At 37.3% G+C, this 11,230-nt stretch overlaps 1 long non-coding RNA gene across 1 annotated transcript; it reads right to left on the bottom strand.

Annotated features, from left to right (window-relative positions):
- Positions 1 to 8,043: 8,043 nt before the first annotated feature.
- Positions 8,044 to 10,721, bottom strand: LOC131980783 (uncharacterized). The gene is made up of 3 exons (XR_009395249.1): positions 10,652 to 10,721; positions 9,045 to 9,140; positions 8,044 to 8,668 (listed from the first exon to the last, which is right to left on the bottom strand). It is a non-coding gene; the product is annotated as an uncharacterized LOC131980783 (long non-coding RNA).
- Positions 10,722 to 11,230: the final 509 nt, after the last annotated feature.

Raw genomic sequence — 11,230 nt, 5'->3', positions numbered from 1 at the left:
GAATATACAAGAAGGACACATCTCTGCTTTACAAATCCTGCCGACAACGCCAAAATGTGACCGGGGCAACTATAAGCCCCTGACACTGGATATGACAACGCCACCCTGGGAGTTTCACCCAGGGAAATACACATTTACTATCTAGGTTCTTAATAAAAAAGGAGGAGCAGAGACGTGCGTTTCCAGGTATAGACAAATAGATGAGATTTTATTTAAATATAAAATAATGCACACAATACTTAAAAATGCGCAACAGTGACAGGCTAAAATGGCTACCAGTACAAGGGAGGGGGTGTCAGGGAAGTCTGCAGGAGGGAGTGAGTGAGGGGAAGGGGGAACCACCACCAGGCCGGGATAAAGGGAAGTCAAACGCACTGCAACACAAAAGACACGCAATAAGTTTCACACAAAATCAAAATAATCATGCAAAATGCCGTAAATTATACATGCAAAACACAGGCAGGGGAGAAGCAGACAAAAAGGAAGACCTCCACCATGTGACTCACCGCTAGGGATGGGTACCGAATTCGGTACTTTTATAGGTACCGACCGAATTCCGTCGGTACTACCGAGTACCGATTCATGTCAAATCAAACGGTACCATGTTTCGGTACCTAAACGGCGTTACCTTTAAACTGATCATTGATTTCAACCTGTTTTCATTTGAGGTCTCTCATTAACAAGCGTGCTGACGATCGCACTATTTTTATTTTTTTTATTTACCTCCTCGTCTGGTCCTGTCTGCTCACCGCGGCCACTAGCCACTAGCTGCTGCCCTCTTCCAACCCGGCGCAGAGACAAACAGCCGGCTCTAGACCTGCTAGCCGCTAGCTGCTATCTCTCCAATGTCTCTACCCAGGCTTGGCCTTCGTCTGCCTCCAGATTGGACCTTCCTTACTCCGTTTGCTCTCTCCATTCTTCTGTAGACCAGTCATTAACAGCTAGCAGCTAGCTGCTGCATCTCTGGTCCTCCGCTAATACTCCGCTCTTCAACTCAGGAATATTACCTGCCGCTTTACTCCAAACTGCCTCGCTGAAATTAAATCCCTCGGACTCCTGCGTCATCCTCGATATGTGCACAGAGCAGCCCGACTCAACTTTGTTTATTCCATGCCCACAATACTGTCTGACCGGTGCTGCGCCGCACAGCTACAACGTCATCACAACAAATCACACGTGCACTTGCAACCTTTTTTTAATTTTTCTCCTCCGTGCACCTGAGAGCGCTCCTCTGCATTCTTTGATAACACTGCAACCTTCATGTTACAAAATGCACGTTCACTCAACAATAAAGCACTGCTCATCCTGGATTTTATATTTTGATATATTTTTAGAAGTTATTATTATTTTGAGAAATAAATATGTTGAATTTAAATTTTTTTTTATTTTTTATTAAACAAATTAACATTTATTACCACATAAACAAACTCAAAAGTACCGAAAATTGGTACCGTTGAGTACCGGTACCGATTCCCAGGTACCGGGTATCGGTACCGTATCGGTTCAAATGTGAAAAGTACCCATCCCTACTCACCGCCTACAGAAATATGGCAGCCCACCTGTACTGGCACCAACAACTATATAAAAATCACTCACAGGTAATATAATAAAGCAAAATAACCCCAAAAATATACAAAGTAAATTAAATAGGGACAAAAACAGCAGTAGGTCAGAGCTCCTCCTTGGCAATTGTCTTACAGCAATTAGGTCATGCAGCAATCACCATCATCATCTCATTCCTGAGAGTTACAGGTTACTGTCTGCATGTGATCTGGAATACAAATGCACTATGTGCTACACAGCACAAGGAGGGGAGGAGAGCAGCCACTGCGTCCACATATAGCTCTGATCCTTCCTGCAACAATCTACATGAATAAAAAATACTTAACCCTCAGGGCCCACTAAGGACATTTTCAGCCATTTCAGAAAATTTTCACTTGATTTTTGGCAATCATTTTGGCTGTGATACTGCAAATGACATGATTTTTGGAAGAAGGATTTATTTTTTGATATATTTTGAAATTCTAATTTATTTTTTTCTAATGGCTCTATAATACACTGTGTACAAGCTTACTACCCTTTCGAGCCCTTTTGGGCTGAAAATGTCCACCTCCCAAAAAATGCTATAAAAACTTTACAGATTAATATTTTTTTCTACTTTTTTCTGCATAAACCTCTTAAACAACTTCTGCCCCGCTCAAAACTACCAAACATTCAAAGATTTTGAGAATTTTAACCCTTTAAATGCCAGTTTGATTGCACAATGTCACTGTTTTTCAAAGAAAAAATACAAAAAAATTGAGTTATTTTCCATATAATAAATAATTTTTGGCTGGGGCATTGGTTTTTATCACAGCCTTGGGTAGGTCAAAGATTGAGAACAAAATTTTCTGTAGTGTCAGATTTAAAATGTAAAAACACCCTTTTGGCCACTTGATAGCAGTCCACTTCTAAATAACGCTTTAAAAATATTACTGAAATATATGTTTTTCCAACTTTTTGGGGTTAAATCTTTTGATCAACTTCAGTCCTGATAAAAACGATCAAATATTCAATTTTTTTTTCAGGATTTTAATCCTTTAAATGCCAGCTTGATTCCATGATGTCACTGTTTTTCAAATAAAAAACGCACAAAAATTGAGTTATTTTTCATATAATAAATAATTTTTGGCTGGGGCATTTATTTTTTATCAGAGCCTTGGCTATGTCAAAGATTAGCAACAAAATTGATTTTGATGCATTTATAGTTTTTTGTGTGATGTCAGATTTAAAATGTACTACCCTTTTGTGGCAGACATGTCCACTTCCAAAAACACTATAAAACTATTACTGATATATATTTTTTTCAACCTTTTTGGGTTAAATCTTTTGATCAACTTCCGTCCTAATCAAAACGATCAAATATTAAATACTCATCAGGAATTTAACCCTTAAAATGCCAGTTTGACTACATTATGCTAATATTTCTTATGAAAACAAGATTTGCTGTGTTTTGTTAGATGTGTGTGTGTGTTTGCTGTTTCATGTGTCTAGACCTCACTGTAAAACTTGTAATGTCTAATAAAGTTACTCCTGTCATACAGAGCCATATATTAACTCTTTCAAGTCAATAAAAACATGGTCCCTCTTCTCTTACTGCACTTCAAAGAGGTCACAGTGGAGAAAACAAAAACGACGATTTGTAAGTTTCTGCACCTGGCTGGAGTCCTGTTACAAACTGTCTAGCTTTTTTTTTTAAGTGCCCATGTTTTTATTGACTTGGAAGAGTGCATATATGGCACGTATATGACAGTAGTAACTTTTCAAGTTTTACAGTGAGGTCAAGACACACGAAACAGCAAACACACACACACATCTAACAAAACGCAGCAAATCTGCTTCATAAGAAATATTAGCATAATGTAGTCAAACTGGCATTTTAAGGGTTAAAATCCTGATGATTATGCAATATTTGATGGTTTTGATTAGGACTAAAGTTGATCAAAAGATTTAACCCAAAAAAGTTGAAAAAAATATATATCAGTAATAGTTTTATAGTGTTTTTGGAAGTGGACATGTCTGCCATAAAAGGGTAATACATTTTTAAATCTGACACTACACAAAAAACTATAAATGCATCAAAATCAATTTTGTTGCTAATATTTGACATATCCAAGACTGTGATAAAAAAAATAAATGCCCCAATAAATGCCGCAGCCAAAAATTATCTATTAAATGGAAAATAACTCAATTTTTGTCTGTTTTTTCTTTGAAAAACAGTGACATCATGGAATCAAGCTGGCATTTAAAGGGTTAAAATCCTGAAAATAATTGAATATTTGATAGTTTTTATTAGGACTGAAGTTGATTGGAAGATTTAATCCAAAAAAGTTGGAAAAAATTATATATCAGTAATATTTTTAAAGCATTATTTAGAAGTGGACATGTCTGCCATCAAGTGGCCAAAAAGGGTTTTTTTCATTTTAAATCTGACACTACACAAAAACTAAAAATGCATCAAAATCAATTTTGTTCTTAATCTTTGACCTACCCAAAGCTGTGATAAAAACCAATGCCCCAGCCAAAAATTATTTATTATATGGAAAATAACTCAATTTTTTTGTGTTTTTTCTTTGAAAAACAGTGACATTGTGCGATCGAACTGTCATTTAAAGGGTGAAAATTCTCAAAATCTTTGAATGTTTGGTAGTTTTGAGCAGGGCAGAAATTGTTTAAGAGGTTTATGCAGAAAAAAGTAGAAAAAAATATTAATCTGTAAAGTTTTTATAGCATTTTTTAGGAGGTGGACATTTTCAGCCCAAAGGGCCTGAAAGGGTTTTACATTTTAAATCTGACACTACACAAAAACTAAAAATGCATCAAAATCAATTTTGTTCTTAATCTTTGACATATCCAAGGCTGTGATAAAAACCAATGCCCCAGCCAAAAAAAATATATTATTTGAAAAATAACTAAATGTTTGTGTTTTTTTTTTTCATATAAAACATCAGTGACATAGTGCAATCAAATTGGAATTTAAAGGGTTAAAATCCTCAAAATCTTTGAATGTTTAATAGTTTTGAGCAGGGCAGAAGTTGTTTAAGAGGTTTATGCAGAAAAAAGTAGAAAAAAATATTAATCTGTTAAGTTTTTATAGCATTTTTTTGGAGGTGGACATTTTCAGCCCAAAGGACTCGAAAGGGTAGTAAATTAAAGTGGGCCCTGAGGGTTAAGTCTGTGCTAAAAACCCACTTCTTCATACCCATGACAGTGCGCACCTTACCGGGACAATATTGCTCCACCACGGTCAGGTAGAGAGAGCAAGGCCAGCCTGCTGCAGGCTGCTTGCAGCTACATTTAAAGGGACTGTGGTGATTAGCACTCACCTGCTATCAGTTGGGCTGTTTAAGGGGTGTGGCTGCACTGGCAAGAGGAAGGGGAGAGCCCTACTCATCACACTAACAACACAATTAACATTAATGTTGTTTTCAGAAATAAATTGATCCAAAAGCAAAAAGTTAAAAGAAAATGAGAGGACCTATGATTGAACCCTGTGGTACACCACAAGAACCAACCCGACAGAACAACAAATAAACTTCTTTTAAAAAGATAAGAACAAAGTCAACCAGAGTGCTGCCAACCAGAGCTCTAAGATGTCCTGGTAGATGGCTGCTATGTTGACTGTGGACTTCAGAACACACAGTGGACCAACACCAGCAGAGGACATGGCCCCAAATCACCACCGACTGTGGACTCACACATTGAACTTTTTCACAATATTCTAATTTTCTGAGACACTGAGTTTTGTGTTTTCATTATCTTTAAGCCAGAAGCATCAAAATTACAAGAAAAAGAGCCTTGAAATATTTCACTCGACTCGCAATGAATCTATATAATGTATGAGTTTCACTGAAATGATTGACAAAAAATATTGAACTTTTTCATGATATTCAAATTTTTTGAGATGTATTATCGGGTATTGTTTACTGAAATAATATCCCACAACACCTCATCATCATTTAGTGAAACTTTACTAATCATTCAGTTTGTGTTGTTTGAAAGAAGACAACATTGTGTGACTCCCTCTAGTGGATGTTGTGGAGTATTGTGTTGTCTTTGCTCCAAAGGTTTTTGTACAGAGTTTTGGTGTTTCCTGTCACTGTGGGCTGCAGAGCACAGTAGTACACAGCAGAGTCTGACAGCTGAAGCTTCTGGATCTTCAGAGGAACTGATGTCTTGTTGATTGTAGCATCAAATCTGTCTTTCTGGAACTCTGGAGCTTTCTCTACTGTTTTTGAGAAACATTTCAGCATGTATTTTGGGAAATCATTTACTTCTTGTTTGTACCAAAACAAAGTGGGACTTGTTCTACTGGTTTCAAAAGTACAGTCAAGTGTAACTGTCTCTCCTTCAGTAGCGATGACATCTCTTGTTGGCTGGATCACCTTGTCTTCTCCTTTACACTCTGGGGAAGAAGAGAACATGCAGAGGAAGAGATGAATCAATAAAGGTGATTGATTAAAGGAGAACAATCAGTAAATGTTTAGAAATTGTAACATGTTGTTGTTTGTATCTTACCAAAGAAAAGAGCAGCAAGAATAATCCACAGCCAATGTTCCATCTCTACAACAAGGTTTAAATCAACAGGAGAAACTAGCTGATGTTCAACATTCAGTCTGAGAATTGTTCTCTTCACAGCAGCACTTATTATTGACTTAATGGTTGAACACAGTGCAGAAGTAGTGCACCGCCTACTTGATAATGTGGCCCTCTAGTGGAGGTAAAACCTTCAGTACAACAGTGTGGAGAAAAGGCTTCCAGCAGCTTGTCAGTGTGTCAGCTTGTGTTTTTGTACAGAGTTTTGGTGTTTCCTGTCACTGTGGGCCTCACAGCACAGTAGTACACAGCAGAGTCTGTCACTGCAGCAGAGGAGATCTGCAGATCCAGGTGGGTTTTATCCTTCCTCACGCTAACAGACAGTCCAGACTTTGTTTCATTCTTTATCCCCAAGTGAAAGATGAGGAACTCTGGTGGGTTTCCTGAATATTGTCTATACCAGAAGAAATAATCAGTTACAGCTGCTTCTTTGGAGTATTTGTAGGACAGAGTAACAGTGCTGCCTTCTAAACTGGACTCTTCTGTCTTTACTGGAGTGAGTTTTTGACAGCTGACACCTAAAGGAAGAGATGAATCTGTTATACCATTTTGTAATAGTCTGAAAAGACTCAGAAACAAGAAAAATTTGCATTTAATAATTCCTTTCTGTGTAATTTAACATACCTGTTAGAATGGATAGAACCAGTAGAGAAAACACACAGTGCTGCAGTGACAGCATGCTGAATAAAGGCAATGTTGATGGTTTGTGTATTGAACTCTGTTGAATACAGAATTGTGTCTTTCTTCTGTGTTCAACAACAGTTTAGCTCCTCCCTGTCTCTTTCTTCAGTATTGTCTCTTCTGTCACTTCCTTCTGGTTAACAGATCAGTACCAGCTAGATTTATTTGTGACTGTGGAAAGTTCTTTAAAACCAGTACTTTACATATAAATAACACTGCCATAATTGCTGGGTTAATGAAATCTACAATCACATACTTTACTGCTCTTTTCAGGTATTAATTAATCCAAATTAAAATGTAAAAAGAAATTGAGAGGACCTATGATTGAAGCCTGTGGAACACCACAAGAAATCACAGCCTGACAGAACAACAGACATTTGAACAAAATTAAACCTTCGTCTGTGATGCCAGCCAGGTAATGCATAACCTTTATTGAAATTAAACAGTAAATACAAAGAAACACTACTGCATAAGACAATACTGCTATTTAATTGTTTTATATCCATTGAGTTTAATAAGAGATTCCTTCAAAACAAAACCTACACTGTAAACCCGAATAAGTAAGCAGTACTCAAAAAAAGCGAGGCAATCGTTTGCCACAATTTTTTTGAGTTCACAAACTCAAAAGTCAGAGGTAAGCAGAGCTGAAATATTTGAGTTAGTGTTACATGTATTTTTTGTTTACAAATAAATGTAATTACTGATTAATCCAACTCAAATAAAAAAACTAAACTAACTCAAAATATTTGTTCACCATACGATTAAAATTAATTTATAGAACTAAATAATGTTGATTATAAAAACTATTTTATTCAAGTTCAATAAACTCAAAATTTATGTTTTTATTTTTCAAAGATATTAATTAACAGAACCGAATAAGTTTAAGTACAAAAACACATACAAATGTTTTATGAACTCAATATTTATTAGTCTTTTTTTAAATCTTTTAACTAACCAGACCTCAAAAAAATTTGATTTCATAAAACCCCAAAACTTAAAATATTACAATTGCATTGAGTCCTACTAACTAAAAAACAAACAAACAAAAAAAAAAAACAATGGCAAAAAAACCCCCCAAACATGGTCAATGACTCTTCCTTTTTAGCACATACTGAAACATAGTAATATATATTTGAAAGACAAAAAGCAAAACAAAACCTGGACTATCTGGTTGTAATACTGTAGGGCAACATTATATATATATATATATATATATATATATATATATAAATCCACATTAACATGTACAAAGGTTTACATTTGCTTTAAACTTTGAACTTCAAGGTATGTAGCTTTGGAAAATGAATTTAAACATTTTTTCACCATATAATAAAACAAGAAGCATACCATAGAATAAACAAGAAGTCCTCAGAGGGAAATAAGGTCCCAGCAACTAAATTACTAAAATCTAAACAAAGTTCAACACTATGAACTGTGTTTTCCTTTAAAATGTGAAACTGCATGAACAAATAGGCCTGTGGAGTAACTTCAACACAGTTAAACAGTCGTCAACATGGACACTGTTGTAGATGATGTCATCATCATATCATCAAGTCATTCTTGAGTGTCTGCAGCCTGGGTGACAATTTACCCTCATCCAGACCAAGTACGACTTTCTGAATGAACTCAAAAGTGTTGGTCAGTCCTTGGGGATAGCTCAGATGTAGCGCATAGATTAGGCCGAACATTAAGAGGAATCATCATCAAGTCTGGGGAGGCTGACCACCACATCACCTTCGAGGACAACAGAGGTTTTTACTGGGTGGTAGTGGACTGGACTCATGGTATTTTCGCTGATGGTTGTAAGGAGGGCCACCGTTGCATCTGTGACATCTGGCTCCTCTAAATCATCCTAAAAGAATGAAGAGAGATTATACGCATAAATTAATCATGTCTACTGAAACACAATGGGTACTAAGGGTGTGGGAAGCAAATTATTTAGATTACAGTTAAATGTCAAAAAAAAAATACTGTGTACACAAGTCCGACGGACCTCTCTTCATTTTACTGCTTTGTCACAGAGAAGGTGAGATGACTTGGAAGTGTGGCATTACAGGGCTATTGACTTATATGATTTTGTCTGCAAAATCATCACAGACTTTACAGGTTTAAAAACATCTCTCAAAGATTTCACAAAATGTTGATGCAGGTGTTGTCATTAAACAAAATCAAAATATTAATGTCTTAATAATACAGACAGGGCTTGATATTATTTTATTGGGACTTACCACGCATGTTCTGTAAAATCCAGAGATTTCCTCCCGCAGATATACAGGAAGGGCATGTAGGATAGTGGTACGCCTTGTGTACACATCATGTAATTCCTAAAAAAAAAAAAAAAAGTGTAAATATTGATATATATATATATATAGAGACAAAGAGAGAGAGAGACAGACGGACGGACGGACAGAGAGAGACAGACAGACAAAGAGAGACAGACAGATGGACAGACAGACAAAGACAGACAGATAGACAAAGAGAGACAGACAGACGGACAGACAGACGAGGAGACAGAGGGAGAGAGGGAGAGCGAGAGACAGACAGACAGGGAGGGAGGGGGAGAGAGAGAGAGACAGACAGACAGGGAGGGAGGGAGGGAGACAGACAGGGAGGGAGACAGGGAGGGAGGGAGGGAGACAGACAGACGGAGGAGACAGAGAGAGAGAGAGAGACAGACAGACAGAGGGAGAGAGAGACAGCGAGAGACAGACAGACAGGGAGGGAGGGAGAGAGAGAGACAGACAGACAGACAGACAGAGGGAGAGAGAGACAGCGAGAGACAGACAGACAGGGAGGGAGGGAGAGAGACAGACAGACAGACAGGGAGGGAGGGAGGGAGGGAGACAGACAGACAGACAGGGAGGGAGACAGGGAGACAGGGAGGGAGGGAGACAGACAGACGGAGGAGACAGACAGACGGAGGAGACAGACAAAGAGAGACAGACAGAGAGAGGGAGAGAGAGAGAGAGAGAGACAGACAGACAGACGGAGGAGACAGACAGAGAGAGAGACAGAGAGACACGCACACACACATGCAGCCAAGAAGTATTTCAAAATAAGAGTCCCTTCAGAATAAAAGTCTTTATAAAACTAAAACTTATGATTAACAGAGACATGGCACGACAGGGCCAGAGTAAGTCACACTCAGAATTTCTTTAGAAATTTTCCAGTTTACTATTTGTTATGACACTTTTCAATCTGTAGCCTCACTTAAAGCAAATATTATCTAATAAGGTTATAATATATAGGTTATACGTTATAACAAAAAGTAAAACGTTGCTTTTGTGCCCCATGTATTTCAGTTGGGTCAGGGCCAGCTAAACTTAGACTTAGCAGCAGTAGCAGGAGCTAATCAATGGCGCAGGGAAAACATTTTTTTTAAAATTGCAACAGAACAAGAGGACAGTAGTTGCTATAACGCCATGAGTGTGTCTGCTATACCTGCTCAATCTTCCTCTACTATTCAATAATCTTTGGCGCAATTTCAGAGCTCAAGCAGCTAGCACAAGCGATAACTCACTCCACTGAAGCTGGAGTAAAGTGTATGCACGTCCACATACGCGCGCACACGTGAGCGCCCCTAACGGACGTATGTTCCCGCGCATAATTCAAAAGTTTTCCGTTAACAGTTACTTAAAAACATAGACTACATTACAAACCCAAAACACATTTTTCACTCACAGCACTTGAAGTTACAACACAAATTAGTTTAAGTGCTGCTGTGCATTTTAGCAAAGCCAGTTTTTACAATTACACATTAGCTAAGGTACCGACTTGACTTGTTTCAAATTGCAAAAAATATTTAAACACATTTATTTTCATGTTTAATACTTACATTTAATCCAATGGCGCTGAAACCTGGCGAAAAAAGCAGAAACTCCGATGACAGTAACTCCGACGGCAGTCTTCTCTGTGGGGTAGCGTGTTTCACCTCAGGTGACGCGAGCAGCTCCACACGGGCAGCACAGGAAACGCACGCAAAAATTTCAAAATAAAAGCGCGTGGACACTTCCGGTACAAGCGTGTTTGTTTTGATTTATATTTAGTGTGGATGCCCAGAGGTCATTGTTATTCATTAATATTTGTCAACATTATAATATGAAAATTATTAATTCCTAACATGCAATATATTTATTTTTGCCAATCTATGAAATGTAGCAATATTGATTCAACAATTCTTCTAACAGTTTTTTATTTACACATGCGATTGATTTATTTGGTCAAAATAGGACATATATGCTGTCAAAACTGAAAAGTTTTAAGTACCTATGAACTTATCATTTAAAGTAGTTGTTACATAATCCGTGGAAAAGTTCATATTAATCAAAAAATATCAATTTAGTGAACTCAAAACAAGAAAAAAGTTACCGGCACTTAACATGTTCAAGTTAGTATAACTTCTTAACAAATTTTA

This window comes from Centropristis striata, chromosome 11 (assembly GCF_030273125.1).
Source record: "Centropristis striata isolate RG_2023a ecotype Rhode Island chromosome 11, C.striata_1.0, whole genome shotgun sequence".
NCBI lineage: Eukaryota > Metazoa > Chordata > Actinopteri > Perciformes > Serranidae > Centropristis > Centropristis striata.
This window is presented reverse-complemented; position numbering and strand designations above follow the sequence as displayed.